Here is a 21,583-nt window from a genome sequence, read left to right on the forward strand (position 1 = left end):
ATGGCCACTGGAAAGCCCCGCTGGTTCACGGGGTCCTCCAGGATGGCTGGTAGATTCCCGAGCCAAGTGGTAGTGCCTCGTAAGCCGAAGCTAGCCAGAGGGACAGAGAAGCCTGCAACTGTAAGTACCTGCTGCGGCCAGGTAGGAGCTGTGTAAGGCTGGAAACTGCCCCCGCGTCCTTCCTCTACCTGCCCCTCCTGTTGTCTGGCAGCACTGTGAAGCTGGACACCACCTCCCCGTCTCTCTGCTGCCATGCTTCTGTCGGAGGTGGTGACCATGGTGCGGTAGGGGATGGACTGTGTGCTGCTTCAGGGGAAGTCCAGAGTTGTGTCTGGATGTGCCACTGGAGCCATTTAAATGAACGTGCCGGGCATTGCACCGGAATAGCTGAAGCGTGAGCGTGTGCTTCTCTCCGCCCCCTTTGTGTGGGCAGTAACGTTTTGTCACCTCGGGATGCTTGCCAGCGCTGCTCTGACCATACCTGCCCTCCAGGCAGCTGGGCACGTGGTGGGCTGCTCAAACTCTGCTTGAAGGTTTCGAGAGGTATGGCTGGTCCCAGATGGAACAGGTTCCAAAACAGTTGTTCTGTCCCGTATCCCGTGTGGAGCACAGATCCAGCGCTGCAGACAGCAGCGGAGTCAGGGCAATTCCTCCTCCCCATCCTCAGACAGCCCTTTGCTGACCAGAGCTCACTTGGCTGAAGATGACCTGGTGCTGAAGCTCTGTCGAGGAGATACCTTTGCATACTTCTGTGGAGGGGTCTCGGAGGCCCAAACAGAGAAAACAAGTGCTAATTCAAAAGAGATAACTAAAACTTGGAGCCATTCCTCTCCACCTCAGTCTTGGCACAACACTGGTTTTCTGCTTTCCTGACTCACCCAGCAGTGACATCTCCACATGTGTGGTGGTTGTGAGCGTTGTGCAAGGGTGGAGTTAAGGGATTTCTGGTAACTCCTCCCAACCTTTTTCAAAGGTCACTGGCTCACTCCGGCCAAACTGGAAAGGAAACAAATGCCCGAAGAGCAAAACCCCCAACATGTCACATCAAATCACGAAGGAGAAGCTAACGGGACAAAGCTACTTGTTTGGAGCATGTGTATTGCACTCTCTATCATTAATTTACTAATGGTAAATATTTCAACAGGTAGTTATGGGACTTCCAGGACTATCCTAGCGGCTATGATCACAAATTGTTCATCGGTGGCTCTTGAAGAAGAAAAGCCTTTCTGAATAAAGGCAGTTCTGTAGCTCTTGCTGGTGTTTTGCATTTCAGCTGACTCCCTCTGCCCTCCTGAAGGAGATGTCTCTTACCACCAAGCAGAGGCTGGCCAGCACTCGGGAGATGCGTCGACCCCAGATTATCCAGATTCTAGACATGAGCGAAGCCTCCCATCGTAAGGTAGCCTTTTCTTGCCCTTTTCCTTGCTGTTTGATGTGACGTTTGAAGAGAGCGCGTGCTTGTGACAGGCTTGCCTCCAGCTTATCTAAATGCCTTGGTGACTAAGTCCTGTTGTTGTTTCAGACTGCTGCCGGTGTGGAGTTCCTTCTGCTGGGGGAAAGGTAAAACATTTTTCCCCAGTGAGATGTTGAAGTCCTGACCTGCGCTAAGCCCATATAAACAACCTCTGTTGAAGTTGGTGGCTTTTGCTGGAGATGAGCTACTGCGGCTAAAGCATGATACTGGGGGAAGGCTGGGGCGGGCCACAAGGATGCAAGCTTGCAATTTCCCACCTTCCTGCTGAAATAGCCAGCCCTTGGTTTGGTGTAGTCTCTGTCGAACACTTGGGGTCATAGGATGCCCTCAGTGGTGGCAGCGTTGGCCTTTGAGGGCCGAGGGCCTACGGTAACTACTCAAGGTGTAGCTAAAGCAATTGCATGAATGCTTTGGGTTGGAACAACGAGTGGGACCCGTACAGGGTGTTAGATTTTTCAGGCTGCCGGGTACACAGGGGAATGGCCCTGGGCAGAGGGGAGTGGGTGTGCTTTATCTGGATCAATGTTTATTTACACGTGTGTTTAAAGCTGCTTTTCTTACAGATCTGCTTAGTATAACACACGTTCCAAAGGGGTAGATGACTGAGGTAGGCTGTTGAGTGGAAAACTGCCAGCGAGAGACCTGTAGCAAATTGGTTAAGGATTGCCCTAGACAGCGCGTGAGGTTGGGAACGCCTCGGACGAGCGCACACAGAACTGGCCGTGTGCTGTGGCCGCTGGCTTCAGCACGACCCTGACTCCTGTGGAGAAGCAGGAGACGTGCCTGTGTCTTGTGAGTGTGAAGAGTTCAGCTGGAAGGGGGGAGGCAGAGCAGGGAGGAGTTTTCTCAAAGTAACGCCTCGGCGCTGTAAGCATTTGCTGTTTCTGTATGTTTTCAGACCTGCTTCTGTAGTGGTATTAAAGAAAATGGCAATAATAGAATATAATGAAGCATCCATTTAAAGCTCGTGGGAAAAGGAGATGCCAAGTCCAGCTTTACTCAGATTGCCCAGTGATGCTGGGAAAGTACCTGGAACTTACCACCTCATCTGTCGCTTTCTTAACGGCGGTGTTCCTTTCTGGCCTGTCTTCTCTTCTTCCTGGTTTCTGGGCTGTGTGTCAAAAAAGAGATTTGAGGATGTGTTGGGCTCGGTCTCTGTGTCTCAAAGTAAAGATGATCCCCAAGTTGTTTCCCATGGGGTCTCCTGTAAATTCTTGGCTTTCCCTTGCTCCACGAGTGCTTACAGCTCTTGCAGTGAGTGCTCTGGAGCTGTGTGACCGTGTTAGCCCAGGGCTCTGCCGGAGGTAAGTGCTGCCTTGCCTGTTGGAGAAGGCGACCTGGAGAAACACCTGCCAAAAGAGCTGCTCGCTTGAGCCTGCTCTAGTGTGGCCCAGAAACTTTTGATCTGCTCAGAACACAGGTGGGTGAGCTTCTGTTCCCCTAGCGTGAGCTGGGCAGGCGTACTCACCAAGGGACTGTCCTTCGCTGGAGGCCAGTGTTGTATTCTCTCACCGATGAGTCTTTCTCCCCGCGGCTGAAACTCTCTGCTCTCTTTTGCATCTCCAGTTCTCGGCAGTTGCCCTGGAACAGAGCTTGTTCCGGCCTTTCCCATCAGAGGTGGTATTTCAGAGCTACGTCCCCGATGAGGTCTATGAAGTGCCACTGATTCTGAGGAACGTGGACAAGGTAAGTGCTGGGATGTGGAAGTTTAACCCTGTGCTGGAACTGGAGAGCAGTGTCATCCGTGCGGTGCACAGCACAGCCAGTCGCCTGCTGCAGCACAGCGCATCCAGAATAAAACGTCTCACCGCCTTTATTTTGCAAGACGGTGGAAATCTTGCCATGCTGAGGTTTCTCCCCCTGGTTTTGGCTGTGTGTTGGTGGTACCTAGCTGAAAGGAGCTTTTCTGGTCAGCACCTTTCCCCGTGGAAGCCCTGCACGGGTGGGAATGTTGGGGGCTGTACAGTTCTTCCCTGCCCTCGTGCTTTCCCTCGCGTGTGCACCGCGTCCTGGTGGCTCCGTGGTTAATCTCAGTTTCCACAGGGCACCTCTGCCTCTGGGTGAGCTGCACAGAGAGCTGAATGGGCTGTCAGAGCTCGGGGTGGGGTCTTCTCCACTTTATGCTGGAGTAAGTTATAATTAGTGGTAACAGCGCTTCAGGAAAGGTGTTTTGAAACAGCAGTGGAAGCAGGCTGATTTAGCAGCAGCAGCGGGAGGCCTTTAGGTGCCCCTTCAGGCTCCTGCTAAGCTTAATTGGGTTCTGCTCAGGTTTTCCTGAGACAACGTGATGCTCTGCTTCCCCTTTGGAGAGCCACGGCCTGTTTGGAGTAAAGTGCCCTCAAAGGTCTCCACCTTTACTTGAAAAAAACGATCATTTTGAGACTTCCCAAGAAAGTTGAGAATGGAAAAGTTGAAAAATGTCAGCAGTTTTGTTCCACTGTCAGGAGGGAAATTGGGACCTTTTGAACTTCAGCTGGGGAAACGTTTGCTAGAATGAGGCATGTGCCAAGGGCAAGCTGGTGGGAAAAGGCAGGAGGGAGGAAAGGAGCTGAGCTTGGTGTTCTCTCCCTGCGCACTTTCATACACGCAGGGGTTTCTCTTGATACGTAGCAGTAAGTGCACGGGCAGTAGAGACAGGTCAGAAAGAGGGGTGTAATTAAGGATACTCTTCTGTAATGAAGAGGAAGGGGTATGCGTGAGGGCAGGGTGGGATGGGAAGATGGAAGTGTGCACAAGAGACGGTGAATTCGCCTCCTTTCCAAATTTCCCTGTTGGGGAGGGCAAACAGGTGGACAACAAAAAAAAGCTGTCGAGGCATACTGCAGGTGGAAGAACAGCAAGTCCAAGTATCTCCTGAGATAACAGGTTGTGACAGGGATGTGGGTGAAAATGGAAGACCCTTTGGCAAGGAAGGATGCGGGTGTGCTCCCTCAGTTATTCCGGGAGAGTACTGCACCATTCCTGGTCTGGCATTTAACTTGGGAACATTGATAAGATGCAGCATGTGTGCCTGCACCCGGGGGATGCCACTGGTGTGATCTGCGCTGAATTTTGGGCAGTCTTTGCTGTAGGTATCCTCGTCCCTGATTAAAATGTGCCTCAGTCCTCACTTTCTCTCTTCCTGCTCTCTGCTTCATTCCCACTGAGTCTTTGGCTTCACCTGCTCCATTATCCATGCAGCACTTCAAAATGTTTATCTTTGCCAAGTACCAGCCAACAGGCAAACTGTTAATTTGCTCTATTCATGCTTCCTCAAGTGGAAAAGATCATCTGCATTAACATTTCTGCCATTCCCAGTAAATGATAATAAACTTGTACTGTGTAAAGCTGCACCTTGGGATTTACGTGCCCTGTGAAGGGGGAGGCAATGTGTGAACTGTGGTTTTTTTCCCAAAACAGTGTAGTTTTGAAGCTAGTTAGAGCTCAACCACTGGAGAGCATGGGTGTAAAAGTAAGATAAGCTCCAGGAAAATCTTTGGTATGTTTTAAATACAGAAAGACAGAGAGGATAATCCTGCGAGGGTGTTACATTCTAAATTGGTTGGCTTTTGGCGATGTCCTGGAGAAAAGCAACGTTGTGCTCCGTCTCAAGTTTTTCGTGCCAGTTTCCCACATTCCCCTGAATCATACTGAGTTACACTGCATGGTAGCCTGAAGTTGTCTGCCCCATAAAAATCCAGCTGACAGCAAAATGTATTCCGCATAGAGGCTCTGTAATCATGCAACTACAGAAGTGCTGTACTATATACTTCCTGCTCTTACCTGTGTTGTAAAATTGCTTTTCTATTTTCAGGCTGTTCCTCAGCACCCTCAGATGTTCTGGGTGGCTTTTGCTGAAGGTCTGAGCCACACGTGCTCCCCTTCTAAGGGACATGGTGACCAAAATGCCTGTCTGCACTGTGAAGTTGGCTCCTGGAACTCGCCGCCCCAGGACATTGCTGGGTTCCAAGGGCGTTTGGAGAGTTCAGGACTGCCTTGGCCACGGGTTACCAGGCTCGGGTGGGTGGTGCAGAGTGAGCCTCCATTTTTTCCAAGCCTCATGTGGGGTTGTTGTTGATCCGTGAAGCTGCCCACCAGTCCAAATCACCTGCTTCAGACTTTGAGATTTGGCGCTCAGGGGTTGCTCTCTGTGTGCTAGGAAAATGCCTGTGTGCTGTCTGTGTGCTGGTGGTGCCCCAGAGGGCAGAACCGTGCAGCAGGGTGCCTGCAGGGACTGCTGGGGGTGGGCAGGGGTCCCCAGGGATCTGGCTTGCCTGCGCTGGCAGCTGCCTGGCTACAGTCACAGGCAGCAGGAGCCTCCGGAGAGCAGAGGTTGGCTTTTAATAATGAAACCACCGCCAGGCAGTGCCAGTCATGTATCTCGGGGCAGAAAATGCCTTTGAAGCCCCTAGTTGATAGGCACAGCCTGGGGGGTCGCCTGGCTTTCCATCACTTGGCCAGGTTGCTGGCTCTCATCCTCTGCATCAGCCTTTCCTTGTAGCATATTGTGCTTCTCCCTTGCTTCTTTCCAGCTCCCTTTGGTTTTCCCCAGCCATCTCTCTGTTTCTGGGGTTGTCTCTTTGTCTTCCTGTGTTTCCTCCTTTTGCTCTTCATTTGCTGCTTTTATTCCCAGTAAGGCCACAGTATCTGTGGTCCCCTCTTGCTGGTCTGCCTACATGACTGTAGCACCGCAGCTTGACTGCCCCGCTCAAACCCAGCACGTTAAAGTGAATTTCTTCCTTCCGCCAGGATTAACACGTACTGTTTGGCGTTCAGATAATACATGCCCCTTCTAGGGGCATGTCTGCCTGGATGTGTACGGGCAGAAGCCAGCAGATTCTCTGGGCTTATTGAATACACGGGTGACTTGATTCAGATATTATACCGCCGTGCTGCTGGTGTCTTCCCTGCTTGGCCCTTCCTTCATCGCCCTGCTGCCTCTGGCCTCGAGCTGTTTTGCCCAGGCAGAAGGGATTAATGTTCACTCTTATGTGTTACGTGTATGTACCTCCAGAGCTAAAAGTGCTTTGTGAAGGTGGTATCACCAGGCCTCTTCTCCTCCTGTTTCCACAAGCTGCAAGATCATACTTTCCTCTCTTTTCTGCAGGTTCCTGGGCTGGTGAAGGTCATCTTGGAGAGCTCACCTTATTTCAAGCTGATCAGCCACCATGCTGTGTGCCGCAAGGTACTGCCTGGCATGCTTGCGACTTTCCGCATCGTTTTCTCCCCTGATGAGAACAAGGTGAGACTGGAGGTCCCGAGAGGTGTGTGCCTTCAGTGGGAGGTGAACCTGCGGGGCTGGGTTCAGAACAGGGCATCTGCTGTGGGTTTTGAGGCACTGTCCTGGTTTCGGTGGCATTGCACTGGATCTGCAGCTGGGGGAAACTTTTCCTGTGGTGAAGATGATGCTGTCATAGGCTGGAGGCTCTTCTATGCTTCAGACTGTGATTATCCTTTGGTGCTGGAACGTTTAATGCCATGTCTGTTGGCTTCAGGGATAAGAGTGCACTGTGTGGTGGGGTGGCCTCTCATGGTGTTGGTTTCTAGTATCTGACTATTGCTGCATAATTACGGGTTTGCTCTGATAATTATAAATACAAAAGCCTGTTTGCATAAATACAAACCTGTTGTTTGGAGGACCCAAAGCTGAGCCTGATCAGAGTGAGGACCACCACCTTTGAAAACTGGAGTTGCTTCTTGAATGCATATCGTGTTGGCCGCAGTAGTGAGACGGCGGAACGTTCTGTCTGAAGCCGGCACTTTTCTTGCACACCGGTCATAGCCCATGCCGTGCTGCGAGGTTTGCTCTAGGCTGTGGTCAGGCAGCCTGCAGCTGGTCACATCCTGGCTGGCAGCACCATGCGATGCCACCGCAGCAGGGACTGACGAGCTGTGCGTTCCCTCCCTGTGCTTTCCTGGGCGTTTTCAGGGGAAGGCGCACGTGGGACAGTAGGGAAATGGCAGGGAGGGGTGCTGATAAGGTGTTTAGCCATCGCACCTCTCTACTCGATGTTAGGGGCTTAATTATGATGGAAAACGCTAGGGGAATGGCTAGATCCAGAGAGCTTTCCCCTTTCCCGTCTGGCAACCAGTTCCCTGCCTCACCCTGGGCTGGAGCGAAGGTGATGCTTTTTCATACCCTCTGTGTTCCAGCCTTGCCGCTGTGCTGCCCCTGAGGATACTTGCCCGCCTGTGCTCCAGCTGTGATTCTAGGGGAGAAGATGCGCTGTGCTCGTGGCAGGGAGCCAGCCTGGCCCAGACACGCTGAGCTCCAGATGTCTTTAACCAGCAGGAGGCTGGTGTGCTGCAGAGGACTGAGGCATCTGGAGCGCACACAGGAGTGAAGGGGCAGGTAGCATCTGCAGGCAGAGTGTTAGCCTGGAGCCTTTGGGCAGTCACGCTGGTGTGGCTGTGCCTGCGTGCATGGGGCTGTGGTTGCTGTGTCAGCTGGCACCTATTCCCTGCCCCGTGTGCCGTGCTTTTGCTCGGAGGTTGGAACATCGGTGCTGTGGCCCTGGCAAGTCTGGCACTGTGCCGTGATGTGAAGGGGCGGCGGTGTTACCTGGAGGCTTGTTAACGCAAAAGGGTTTAGTACCTGGCATGGAAGGGAGGAAGCCCTGCAGGGGAACACAGACAGACAGGCTGACTCTTTACACCAGCACTCTGCTGCCTCTTGGCACAGTTCTTTGCGTGACTTTGTGGGTGATGCAAGGTGAGGGGGTCGCTCTGAGCCAGCTGGTGTTTCTGTGCCAGGCCAGAGGTGCAGGCTCTCTTTGGGCACAGCTGTTCTCTCATCTTCCGTTTGCTGCTTAGACTTAGTTGAACACCCTGTCCTATCCTCAAACAGCATGGCTGTAGCAAACTAGAGAGGAAATGCCCTGTGGTGCCTGGCTCCCCATGCTTGTGAAATGATCTGTTGCTTTGCGGAGGGACTGAGAAATTGTTTTACGTCATTCGTATGGAAGGTTAAAATGATGTTGGCTTAGGGCAGTTCTCCATACTGCCCAAGTGACATAAGAGCTTAATCCCACCGAGGTAGGCTTTGCAGGGGACACTGCTTCCTTTAAAATGTGATTGACTAGTATTCATGAGCATTCATTTTTGGGATGGAAGTAAATCGGTTCCCATGAAGGGCAAAGAGCTGCTCTTCAACTACAGAGAAGCAGCAGAGCAACACATGAACATCACCCCAAATAGAAGTAGGGTGAGGTAACTCCCAGGACCACTCATGTCCAGTACTTTGTCCCTTGTCTTGCCCTTGAACTGGTGAGTGTGTGGCATTAGGGAGCTGTGCCAGCGAGGTCCTCTGCACAGCTCGAGCGACACCCTGGCGGTTTCTGCCGACCTGGGTTTTGTGCTCCTTGCAGGGCATTGGGAGAGGGATGTGGGCGGCTTGGTGAGGAGCACATGGGGACTCTACAGCAGAACCAGAATGTTGTATAAATCGAACTTTTTGTCTCGTACTTGATGGAGTGTGAGTCAGGAAAGTGCCGGAGTGCTGTCGCTCAGCTAGAAATGCATCAGTAGCATGGTCAGGATGTGCAGAGCACCTTGAAAAGCCCTTAGCCAAGAGGCAGGCTTTGGGAGATGGTTCTGTAAAGCCACCTGTGTTGGGCTTGCAGTTGCTTGCCTGCAGAGTATCTGTGTGTTAGTTGTGGAAGGCTCAGGAGTGCTGCCTTTGAATAACTCCTACATCTCTGATACTGCATGATCCACAGGGACTGTGGGTAACCCAGTGAAGTGGGGTCTGGGTCTTCCTGATGAGGAGCCGGTTTGTGTCATTCTCTTGCTTTGAATCTGTTCTTCCCTGGAGTAAGTCTGACTTCAGTGAAGTCACTCCTGATTGAAAGGAGTAAAATTGTGCCTCAGCCCTAAGTAATAGGGCCATGTGAGTTGTTAGTGGCTGAAATGCCACGTAGCCCTTTCTTGGAAAATGAGCAGTTTCCTACTGTCTCGCAGTCATTTGGGAATGTGCCACGTGGTCAGACTGTCAGAAAAGGAATAGCTGACGCGCCTCTTGGTTTATTGGCACTTGTGTTATAAATGAACTGCTAATTTTTCTGCTGGGCAACATTTCCAGTTTGTTACTCTTGCTGCTTCTGATTTGCACGTTTCTGTTTTATGGCTCCATTGTACAGCGTGGGTGTTCTCGTGCCAGCCCCTGTTCCCGTGTGTTCTTGCGTTATGGTCTGACGGCCTCTGCTGAACTGGAAACCATTGTGGCACTGACCGGCAGATAAACAACAGACAGAAATACTTCCATTTGTGCGTCCTTCAGGCTTATTAGTAGTTTATTGTAAAGGAAGAAGGAAGCAAGAAGCACATAAAAACATAGCAGAGCTTATTCTGTGTTGTCCTCTTGCTCTTTTCACTGTAGCAGTGCACTGTTTTCAGGCAGTGCAAGTTCAGTCTGTGAGGTTTGTGAAATTCATTGCTGATGCTCAGTGGAGACTGAATTAATGCACATTGATTACTCTGAAATATGACAGGACGGTGAGTTATTGCATGACTGAAATGAAGTCCTTTAAAATTCAGCCCAGCCCTGCTAGATGTTTTGTTGTGCACAGAAGCTATTCCAAGAATACTTTTAAGATGACTCTTGTGAGGAGGAAAGGGGCAGAAGACCAAGGCAAATGGCGCGGCGCCACAGGAACCTGAAGCCAAGTGACTCATTTCAAAGACTCCTGCGAACCGGCGGCTGAGGGGGGCAGGCGCAGGGGCACCCCCTCTGCTGCGAACGGATCTTCATCCTCTGGTCTCTCCTCTGTTGTCACGGCCCTTATTTTCCAGCCTTTTTTTATATCAGGGTTTCAGCGGGAGCTTTCCCTGCTTGGCTTGCTGTGTTACCTCATGCTACAAGGATCTTTTCTTTGCAGGTTGGCTGCTGCAAGGAATTCAGTGAAGCATTTGGGATAGGTTATGCAGGGAAACTGACATCTGAGTTTGGGGTTCTGGGCAGTTAGGCTTGATATTGCTGCGACAGTAATTACTGTTAGCCTGAGTTTACAAAGAGCCTGAAACAACACCCAAGACGAGCAGCTGCTTCAGTCTCAGTGGGTGCCAGTTCAGACGCCAGTGGTGATACCTGGAAGGCCAGAGCTTGTAATTTACTGCTTGTCACAGGGGAGCACGAGAAGGGGAGCCATCGTACAACTGTCTGTATCTTCCGTGAAACTGAGAGGGGAGTTGTATGCAGGATGAAGTCGTGTTTTCATGAAAACCTATAGCCTGAAGCTGTGTCTAAACACAGCAAACTTTAAAGCATAGATGGGATGCAACCCCTCTGTCATCCAGGCACGTTTATTTAGAAACCTGGTCTTAAACAGTCTGCTAAGGGTTTGCAGTTGCGAAGCAGAACAACATTTTGAACTGGTCTCAACTGTGCCCCTAGGCTGCAAGCAAGTGCGTAGCAGGGTTAGTGCCCTGGTAACACGAGGCAGTGCTGAAGTAGAGGCTTTGCAACCTGTTGCCCCCAAGGGAGGGCAATTCAGCTTTCAAAAGCTTAAGGGACCATGGGTTCACAGTGGCACAAACAGCCAGCTTCTGCCTAGCACCCCTCCTGCCTTGGGTTTCCCCCTGTTTGGGCTGGCGCTGCATTCAGCCTGGTGCAAGGTCCCACGTTGGTGGGGTGGTAGAGCGTGGCTGAAGGGTCAGCCCGCTCTGAAGTGCTGAGTCAAGCCTTGCACGGGATGCCATGTCCCACGGTGTCCCTGGAGAGGGGGCTTGGAGCATAATGTGCATCTGCATGAATGGCGAGAGGCATCTTTCTCTCTCAAGGTCGTGGTTGTCTCTGTGAAACCAAATCCTTGTTGCTTTAGCCTTGCCCTCAGGTCCCTGGAGAAATCCCTTGTGCATTGCTGTGCAGGTGGTCCCAGCGCCCCTCACCAGCAACGGAGCTGGGAAGGCTGCCTGTGCTTGCTTTTGGGGGGGATTTATTTCTTGGGCTCTTAATTGCATTGCTGTTGATCCATTTGCTCCTTAGCAATGACAACACCTTGACAATTACTTCCTTTTACTTGCTCCAAGTAGCTCCAGTTGTTGAAGTTCCTTTTTTCTTTATCCTCCTGCTGATCTGAACTTGCATCCTCCTCTGCCTACCTGGCACCTGGAAGAGGGAGCTAAGTAAATATGGCATGCCAAGACTTAATAAGGCAGGTAGCTTTCAATTGGCTTTGCAATGCCTTTGTTACAGTAGTGTGGCCAAAAGAACAACAACAACAAAAGCAAATAACATTCTTCATTTGCTAATGAGTTTCTGAGGATCGAAACAGTGCAGGACATGAAGTAGCCAGATAATAGGTGCTTTAAATTCATATGGGCTGCCCATAGCTTTTATTTTAGAGGGCTTAGGCTGCAAGATTGAGTACAAACTTGCTAACTCAGAACGACTTGCTGAAGATGAAACGCTTTCCTGAAATGCGGTATTAAATCATGCAGGTTGCTTGCTGCAGTTCCCTTCCTAGTATTTTACCTTCCAAATAGGAAAAGCAAAAGCCCTTCTGCAGTTTCTAGGGTGAATATTTGAGATGTCTAGAAAAGGAGATTATTCTTTTTGTCTTGGATGGGGCAGCATCTGTATTGACAAGCTTAAACCCCAGCTGAGCAGGTGGTAGGCGAGGTGCTGGGTGGTGGGTGAGGCGCTGGCTGTCAGCGCTTGGGTTAGAGCAATAGGTGCGTGTCTGTGCCTGGGCTGGCTGCCTTAGGGCCCTTCCAGGAGGGGATGGGGACAGGAGCAGGAAATCCCAGCTGTGGCGGAGGCTGGATCGGTTCTGCTGAAGGGAGTTTGCTGCTGTATGCAATTCCTAAATCATTAAAATCCTAAAGCGCTTGCTGCTTCAACAGTGATAAAAATATCAAATTAATTAAAAGCACTGAGGAAAAAATCAGGGCAGCCAGTGAGTGACGAGAAGCAGAGTTTTTATCAGCTCATCCATAAGAGCGCTGCTGGGGGTAATGGCTCCTGGCCCTATGGCAGCAGATTTACCACTGATTTCAGTGGGGGCAAGGTGATAGTTCCAGCGCAGCGATGCCACGCCATACATCTGGAGACTGCTCTGCTCATCTCTACAGTAACATGGTTTTGGTAATTTGATTTGCCTTCCTGCTGCTAAACGCCAGACAGCCGGGGCGCGGGGGGGATTGCCTGGCTCTGTTCTGCAGAAGGCAGTGGCTGGGACTGCACAGCCGGCTTTGCTCTGGTGGGGTGTCTGAGTGTCCCCCGTGTGCAGCTCCCGATGCCGCCTGCCTGGGGTGGGTGTGCTAACCAGGCACGCCGTCACTTACTCCTCTAGAACAGACCTTACAGAGGGGTGTGATTACGGCATCAGCCAGAGCTGTCTCCTGTGCCCCCTGAGGCTGGGTGAGATGTAAAGGGAAACGGAGTTCAGACACAGGAAGAACTAACACCCTTTAATTCTAGCGCAGAGGTGGCATAGGCTGCTGAGGGCAGGGGTGCAACTGTTAGCGCTTTTAGGTACTTGTGAAACCTCTCGCAAAAACAGTTTGGGTCTGGAGCTGAGCCAGCTCTGGTGTGGGGAGATGGATCAGGTGGCTTTTGAAGGGTGCGTGTCCCCAGCCTTGGCCCTATAACGCTGTGAGAAGGGGCAGGAAATACAGCCGTACCCTGCACTGCCCTGACGCTGCCGCAATTACCGTGTCCAGCTTGTGAAGTATTTCACCGAAGACTGACCATTGACTATGCATGTGGTGAAGTCCTTTTGAAAGTGTACCTGAGCATCCCCTGCCAAGCTTCAACGAGGTCGCCGCGTTGCTGGCACTGGAGTTAGTGCTGTGGCACAGCTGGGTTCTCAGTGGTGCTTCCCATAGTCTGCAGTGGCGATCGAAGCAGGTTGCGTTAGTGCTGTGATCCCTTGCATGAAGAGACTGTTCTGGTGTCTCGGAATCAAAGCATCAGGTAATTGTGGTGCTGCCAGCTTGCTGCAAAAGCAGGTGAATCAATGGGGTTGTTTCTCCTTTGCAAGTTAACGACCCTGTGCAAGTCATGCTACTGGAATGAAAGCTCATGAAGGTAAAAAGTACTGTTGCGTTACTGAATGATACTGCTACAGCCATAGAAAACAGCAGTTTTCCTTCTGCCGTGGGGAAAGTACTAAAAGCATTGTGCTGAGATTGTTTCTTTCCCCGCAGGATTATTTCCACGAGCTCATCTGCGTCACAGAAAGGGGAGAAGTTTGTTGTGCCTCTCCGAGCTATAGGTGCCCGAGCTATCCTGGCCTTCCCCGACCAGGTGAACTTCTCAGCCTGTCCAGTCAAGTACAGCACCCAGAAAACACTGCTGGTTCGCAACATCGGTAACGGGGCGGCCCGCTACTGCATCAGCCCTCAGAGGTAGGGAGCTCATCTCTTTTTGTGCAAAACACTGTTGTGTGATAATACAGTTGGTAAACAGCGACAAAAAGGAGCCAGAGCGTGTGAGCTGCTGTACTGCTGCCGTGGCTGGAAATGGGCAGGGCACGTGGGGTTTGCTGTTGATTATAGTGTTTGAAGCATGGCGCAGCCTCTGCTAAAACTCTGCAAGCTGCAGAGTGGAGTTTTATAGTGCAACGGTGTCTTCAGTGCACAGTCGTGCAAGACTGATTCTGTTAGATTGAACGAGCAAATGTAGGAAGGCAGCTGGACTGCCCTCGGGCTGTGTAAGATCCTGCGTGGCAGACGACAGCTCTAGGAGCTCAGTTCCTGAAGACCAAAGGCAGTGTTAAGAAATGGGCAAGCTCTGAGCTGGTGGAAGAGACATTTAAGAATTTATCATCAGCTTTACCAGCAGTTTGTCTATAGTAGCAAGTGCAATCAGAGATGATAGATCAAAGCAACTGGTATTGAGACCCTGACAAAAACCCTGTGGGGTCCAGAACCTGGTTTTCCAGTAGGTTTGATCTGGTCCCTGGGATCCACTATTCTTCATTAGAATGAGCTCTTAAGTGGAGATGAGCTGGCAGCGGCTTCAAACCTGCACTTTAGCCCCAAAGCAGAATGCCGATGGGCGCACAGGCAAAAGGTGCAGCAAATGCCTGGTGCGTGGGTTGGGAGCCTTTTCTAGAGCTTTGTCTCTCTCAGATCTCCTGGAAAGTGCTCTAGCATGCTGTAGTAGCTACCAGCAACCCCCTTGATCTTCAGTACCTTCTGAAGTGGTTATGTGGCCCTATTGACCAAATATACCCATTCCCTGGGAGGCCACAAGCACGTGGCATTTCGGCAGTCTCCTGGTCAAGCGCCTGATGTGTGCTGTGTCGTGGACAGCCTGTACTGTTCCTCTTGGTCTGAGAAGACAGTCACTGGTTTTCCAGTTTGCTGAACTGGAGAGGGTAATGCGTTTTGGAAACTGCACCTGCAAGGAAACCACTTCAGCTGGCTGGTAGTTAGCTCCGTGTTGCTTGGTCCCAGAGGTTTTGGTGTAGGAGCTGAGGTCCAGAATGCAGCAAAGACGTGCCGTCTGCCTTAGTGCACCTGAGTTGCTTCGGTTTCTTCCCCAGGAAAACAGGGGTCAAGAGAAGGCTCTTTGCTCTTTCTCCTGGGAAATGCGAAGGTCCAAGAGGCTTCTACCAAAGCCTGGCAAGGCTGTTGAAGCAGGCTTCCAGGATGCTGTTCAAGCAGGCTGCTTCTTTTCACTGTGGAAATACATAGGCAGGAACTTGTAAATCCCTGTACAGCTTCCCTCTGGGATTTCCAGATCTACTTGTCACCACCAAAACAAGTACCCAGTCGTGTGTAGCATCTCTTGGCAATGTCCTTGCCAACTGTTCTATCGCGTGATACGGCGTACGTTGAATCCTGCTTGATATGGATTTTATGCTGAACTTCACCAATTGAATGTTTCAGTCCTGATTTGCAACAAAGGGATGGGAAGCGTTACGAAAGCTTTATTTCAAACTACACAAGAAAGTACAATTCTGAATAACTGGATTGCGTGTGCGCGGAGATCAAAAGCTGGTAAGATTTCCCATGTCAGCCAAAGGCATCAGTCATCTCTTCCATTTCGTTATGAACTTTTGAAAGCCAGTCTGAAATTTCAAACTGATGATCTTTGAATATAAGCAGCGTTTTATTCTAATTAGGTCGCCCCCACTTTCATTCAGATTTCTTTTTTAAATACTCTGAGGTTCCTGTCTTTCTGCTCTTTTATTTTTTTTTGCTTTAAGTGTTCAGCGAAATGTCATAACGAATTCCTCATTGGGAACTTTCTTAAAGGTTGAGTTCCTCTAATGCCTGTGTGTCTACCATCTGCCTATATATATGCACAGATGTATAAGAAATAATATGAGAAATTCGGGGAACATGTGAAACGGAATTGGGCTGCTGGAGAAGATAAAATCCTAGAATAACTTTGGAAGAGACCTCTGGAGATCATGTGAGCAAACACAGTGCTCAGAGCAAGACCAGTGTCAAAGTTTGATCAGGTGTGCACTCAACACGAAAAGTAAGACCAAGTGATACCAGCCTTCGTCTTTCCTTCTCAAGGCTGTGCAAAGCCATTTATCCCAGCATCTCCCTGTATGTGCTGTGCTCCAGCCCCTAAGCTCCTCTGCTGTAGAAAGGCTTTCGTGCCCACCAGCCTGCACTGCCAGGGATTCTTCCATCCCAAATACAGGTTTTTGCATTTTCCATCCCTCGGCTGCATGCGGTTCTGCTGTGTCCCCTGAATAGCAGCCCAGCCCTCCAGTATCTCGACTGTACTCCCCCAAGCTTGTATCCTCCACTCAAAATCCGAGTGCTCCCCACTCTTGACCAGGTCACCACGTCCCCTTGCAGCCTGGGAGCAGAACAACCACGTTCTCCCTGTGCGATGAGGCCATGGTGTGCCAGGAGTGGTTTCTCCAGCCAGTGCTGGGGACTGCGCTGGGTGACAGTGGGTTCCCTGCTGCTTGTGCTGTGAGAAGTTGCTCAGGTGCCTGCCCCGAGGTCCCGGGTGAGCTCAGTGGCTCCAGCAGCCCCAGCAGAAAAGAACTGGCCTCCCAGCTGGCATGACAAGTTGGCTGGAGAGTCTCACCAATACACTGCTCCACAGGCGAGTAGGTCATTAGCTGTTAATTGTCTTTGAACAACTCTACTTACAGAGGCTTTCGCGGGAGAGACCGTTTTCCTCCTCATGTCAGGGGATTAATTTCCCTGCGTTAGAGGCTGTGACCAAGGCTGCATCATTATTAATGACAGGGGAAGTTTTTAGTTTAATGTCATTGCATTCTTTTGAATGACTCCCGTAATGATTGTTCAGCATCACAAACACTTAAACCTGTGCTTTGGACATTAATGCGTGGTGTTTCCTGTCCTGGAGAGCTTAATGTGTAGATACGAGACGCAGTATTTAAGAGTTATGGCATAGGTGGTAGGAGTGCCAGCCTTACAGACTTACATTCAGGACTGTTTTAGTCTCTTCCTATTTAGTGGAGAACTGAAGCAGCTTTAGTGTGTGCTTAACTTTTGCTGAGTACGGATGTAGTGTTGTGTTAAAGCCAACATCAATATCACATAATAGTTTTGTGTGCCGCTATGTGTAAGCATGCATGCACGTGAGAGGGGGAGGAGGCTTAGTGGAGTAGAAGGGAATGAGAGATCAAAGTTTGTGGACCATCAGCTGGCCTCTGTGTCCTTCATTCTCTCTCTGCACAACTGAGACTTCTTAGTTGCTGCAACTTCTGTCTTCTGGCCTGGGCGAATTCAGGCTCTTGCCCCTTTGCAAGGCAGCTGCAGGCGCCACAGTTTCCTAGTCCAGTGCGCCGCTCGTATCACTTCTCTCTGCCTCCTTTCTCAAAATTCCCTTGGCATCAAGCGTAACCTACCAGCTTTCACCTTCAGTGCATTTTTCAGCCCATCTCCAATGCTAACCTTTCCTCTCGGTCAGTACTGCGAGCTCTGCTCTTGCAGCGGGTCACTTCATAAGGACATTCCTTGCCTCTTACAACTTTATCTAAGGACTTGTGTGGTGTATTTTACTCCACGGCAGAGCTCTCAAATGAATCCACGGAGCCAATTCAGCATCCTTCTGCTGTTGCTTGTTCAGAACTCTCCCTTGCCGTGGTATCTACCAGAAAACATGGACACGTTTTGACTCCTCTTTCGTAAAGGGGGTGTGTGTGTGTGTGTGTGTGTGGGAACCCTGACACCAAAGCACTCCCCATTATGCAGCTTGGCTCTGTGCCTGTCCTCCCCCTGCATGCCCATACCCAGCTGTTCACTGCATAGTGTAGTAATAAAAAAAATAATAATAGTATAAATATAGAAAGTCTTTTCCTGCCGTTCTCATTGTTAAGGCTGGTTAGTGAGTTTCTTCTCCACGGCATTCACGGAGATAAATGTCATTCCAGTACATTTCAGTTGAAAATGGTGCCTGGAAGCAGATCTCAGTGCAGCACTGCCTTTTCCTGACGTTACACTGTGCTATGCTGTGCTATGGGTTAGAGAGGATCTGTCTGAGAAGGTCCATTTAGGAATGTCCCATCAAGCTCTGGAAGCTCAGGAAATGATCCTACATGGCACAGTGCCAGGAGCCGCCTTGCATCCCTCCCTGCAGTACCCATTATACTACATGGAGGTGTGGGGCTGGAGAGTTACCATGGGATGTACAGGGATGTGACAACAGAGCCTACGTGCAGGGAAAGAGGGAAAGAGAGAGCTTGTGAGATGCTGGCTCTGTGCAGGATTTTTTCAGTATGGAGATGGAGTCTTGGATGCTTTGACCTAACAGACTGTGTTTACTGGAGTGGTTACAGTGCTCGACTTTGGCTTTTATACCATTACCAAAACATTACGTATGCCAAGATTAAGTGATCTTTGGGGTTTTTTTCCTGCAATAGGTCTTAGTTGACAGAGGGGGCAATTCAATCACCAGTAATTTTACTGTCGGTCTTGGGGTTGGAGGCAGCTTTTAATGAAATCAATTCTCACAAACTCAGATGATTTTATAATGCAAATTAAGGCACCAGAGGAGTAAAGGGGTTTTGGTTGTAGAAGAGAAACATACCATGGGACGAAGTATGTTGCAGCCTCGTTGCACGCTGCACTGACTAAACGTATGGTTCCCGGAGGAAAGGCAGCGCGGTAGTCGCGAAAGCTGAGCCACAGAACTGTCAGCGTTGTTCACTTGTCAGTTGGTTGCTAAATTGTCAGGAGTATTTTGCCCGTGCTATCCTCATGGGATTTAACTTTTGCCCAGCTTGGGGAGCTGATGCCTGGTGAAAGCAAGCAAGATGTAAACGCCAAGACAGATCACAATGAAATTGCTTACTAATCTGGTGTTGTTCCCTTTCTGAAGGGCAATTACGGGCAAGATCTCAGCAGGTTCTGCTGGGAAGGTCTCCCTCAGATTGGTGCGGCTAGATGAGTTTATACAAGCTGGGGATTGCAAGGCACCGTTGGGAGATCTGGACCTGTGAAAGTTTAGATGTTGTACAACAAAGCAAACGTACAAATGGACGTAGTTGAAAAGCATGTCAGAAGAAGAGCTATTAATAAACCCCCAAACCTTATCTTTCCTGTTTTGTCAGGAGCAGTAGTTATTCATTACAAGGGTGGATCTAACAGGACAAGAATTACCGTAAAGAACAGCTCACAATTAATGGCTAAAAGGCCAAAGTTTAGCCTGCCAGCTTCATCTGTTGGCAGTGGTTTCCGTGTGGCTATTAGTGTGTCAGGGACGTTTCCTTAGCATCTCTTATCTGTAGGCTGCAGGGAACAGCTTAGTGATGTGGACTGAAGTTCAGAGTTCAGGTGAAGCATGGACCTTACATCCCTCTGGGTCTTGGAGAAGCAGGTCTACGTGAGGGATACCAAGCTCCTGCTACATCAGGAACCAAGTTGTCTTGTGGGTACAGTGTGGGGTGGGAGGCAGGAGGTGCGGTGTCTGACTTGTGCTCTGTTTCTCAGTCCTGAGAATGAGTCCTGACCTCGGTGGGATCCTCTTCTCTGGTAATTTGAAGATGTGAAGGTATCTACTTTCTCGGGCATCCCCTGAAGTCATCCTCAGGAGTGTCATTCCCATCCCAGCTATCTGAGGGCAGGGGTATGCAGACATGGGGATGGAGTAGGAAGGGCATGGGATGGGAGGTAGTGCTGAAGTGTGGCCCTTAACCGGCAGCTTTTCTGTTCTGGCAATGTTTCTGGTAAAAACAACAAACTAAAAGAGGTGGGGGGGAATTTTTCTGTGCCTTTCCCACAGCAGGCAGTGATCCCCGCCAAGCACCAGCAGAGCCCTGCCCAGTATAACCAGGCACAACCCCCAGCGCAGGTGCAGGGCCATGTAGAGCAGCCCGGTTCTGAGGCTGGCGGCGCCTTGGCTTTCCTCCTCCCTCTCAAAAGCCTCAGGTCCAGCACGTGAACATTGCGGGCCCAATGCTTCCCCATTAGTCACTGGCGATGTTCTTGCTAGTCGTGATGGGAGCAGGTCAGGCCCCCAATTGCATCAGTGTCTCCTTAATGAGCAGGAACTCCAGCAGTTTCATCAGCTGTCGCTGCTTCCATGAGCGAAGCTCAGCTTGCGCATGGCTCCATTTTTTCTCATTATTTCTGTGGGCTGCACTCCCCAATCACTGTAAAACTCTGCAGAAAATATTTTTAAGGTGACAAATTGACCACCAGCAAAGCACTAAATCCAATAACTTTTGCTTTCTAAGTGAGGCTGTACAAGAGCCGCAAAGCCCAGCTGCTGTTGTGCAGAAACATGTTGCATCTGACTTTTCCCTGAGCATTAAAGGACTGAATTATGTGTCTGTCAGCTGAGAGCTGTTTACCTGGCGACAAATCATAATTGCTCTTGTTAAATCTAAAGTACACCGACACATTTTCATACTATTTCCCACACATTGCACAGAATTTCTCTAGTAGGCCAAGCAAACAGTTACCAAGCCTGGATTACAACCCAGAGCCCCAGACTGCATTGCTTGTGAATACGCAGAAAACCTCCTGTTGAAGGTGCCTTGATATGCTCCTGCTAGCGGTGCTTCATTTAGCTAGAGATTTAATTGTTCAGGCTGTAAATGGGATACTCCTTTTGTGTCTTGTTTTCTTGTTTCTGTATCACTCTAATCTGCCTTTGCACTCGTACAGATTTTTCTTTGCTTAGAACAGCTTTCATTGAAATGCTGATAAAATGTGCCCTTTCTGAGGCAAACCCAGGATGCTTTCAAGGTAAAAAAAAAAAAAAAAAAAGAAAGATAGATTAATTCTGCCAATTAAAGTCTAATTATTCTCCGGTCATTCAAGAATAAACTTCTGTTCTCCCTGTCTGATTTCCAGGCTGTAATCTCACTGGGACAGGTATTGCCTTGACATTTGCATCTCTTGAGGTTTATAGGTGGCAGGAAAAGACGGATTCCTGAGGAACTCAGTGTCAAGTTGTGCATGCAAATAACTCTTGCCATCTCCGTGCCCTTCAAAAACCCTCCTCCGATCGTATCGCTAGCAGTCAGACTCTTGAGCCTTGCTGCAGAAAACTGGATGCAGGGTATGGGGGAGACGAGGTCATTTTATAGCTTAGGATCTTCTGAGTGCTGGAGCTCTTCAGGAGTTGGGTCGGTGGCTCAGTTCCTGGCCCTGTATGTTCTCTTTTTCTGCTGCTGACTGTGGTTTCTTGGCCCCTTGCTAATACAGGTGAGCTGGAGTGAGCTGGACGGCAGAAGGAACGTAGTCCCCAAAGGTCCCACAATAATCCTGATGTGCCTCTCCGTGTTGCAGCCCTTTCTCTGTTGATCCCTCTGCTGGGACTCTTGGGATTGGCGATGCCATGCAAGTAACGGTGGACTTCCACCCAGAGAAGACTGGTGATTATTCCAGGCCCCTGACAGTTCACTATGACACAGGTAAGGTCTGGGCACTGCATGGTGCCCAGTCTCTGCGTCCTTCAAAACAGAGACCTTTCAAAGCAGAAAAATGTTAAGCTTGCTTTGCAGACTACTTCTAAAACCTTTTCTTTCAAAACCTCTGTATGTTTCGGTGCTTAAGTGAGCAGGTAAGGGGCAAAGGCTGCGTGTGCCCTCGTTCTGTGTGGCTGTGTGCCGGTCTCTCCCTGGGGGATGCTGGTGTCGGCTGGGTGCTCTCCACCCAGCACCCCCCATGACTGCCATCTGCCATCATTCCCTGTTGTCCCGGTCACCTTAATTGCCTCTCCAGGTGTATCTCCCC

General features: G+C 50.1%; 1 pseudogene; it reads left to right on the forward strand.

Annotated features, from left to right (window-relative positions):
• Nucleotides 1-21,583, forward strand: part of LOC129785703 (hydrocephalus-inducing protein homolog) — a 67,663-nt pseudogene continuing 46,080 nt past the window's right edge.

Source organism: Falco peregrinus, chromosome 14 (genome assembly GCF_023634155.1).
Source record: "Falco peregrinus isolate bFalPer1 chromosome 14, bFalPer1.pri, whole genome shotgun sequence".
NCBI lineage: Eukaryota > Metazoa > Chordata > Aves > Falconiformes > Falconidae > Falco > Falco peregrinus.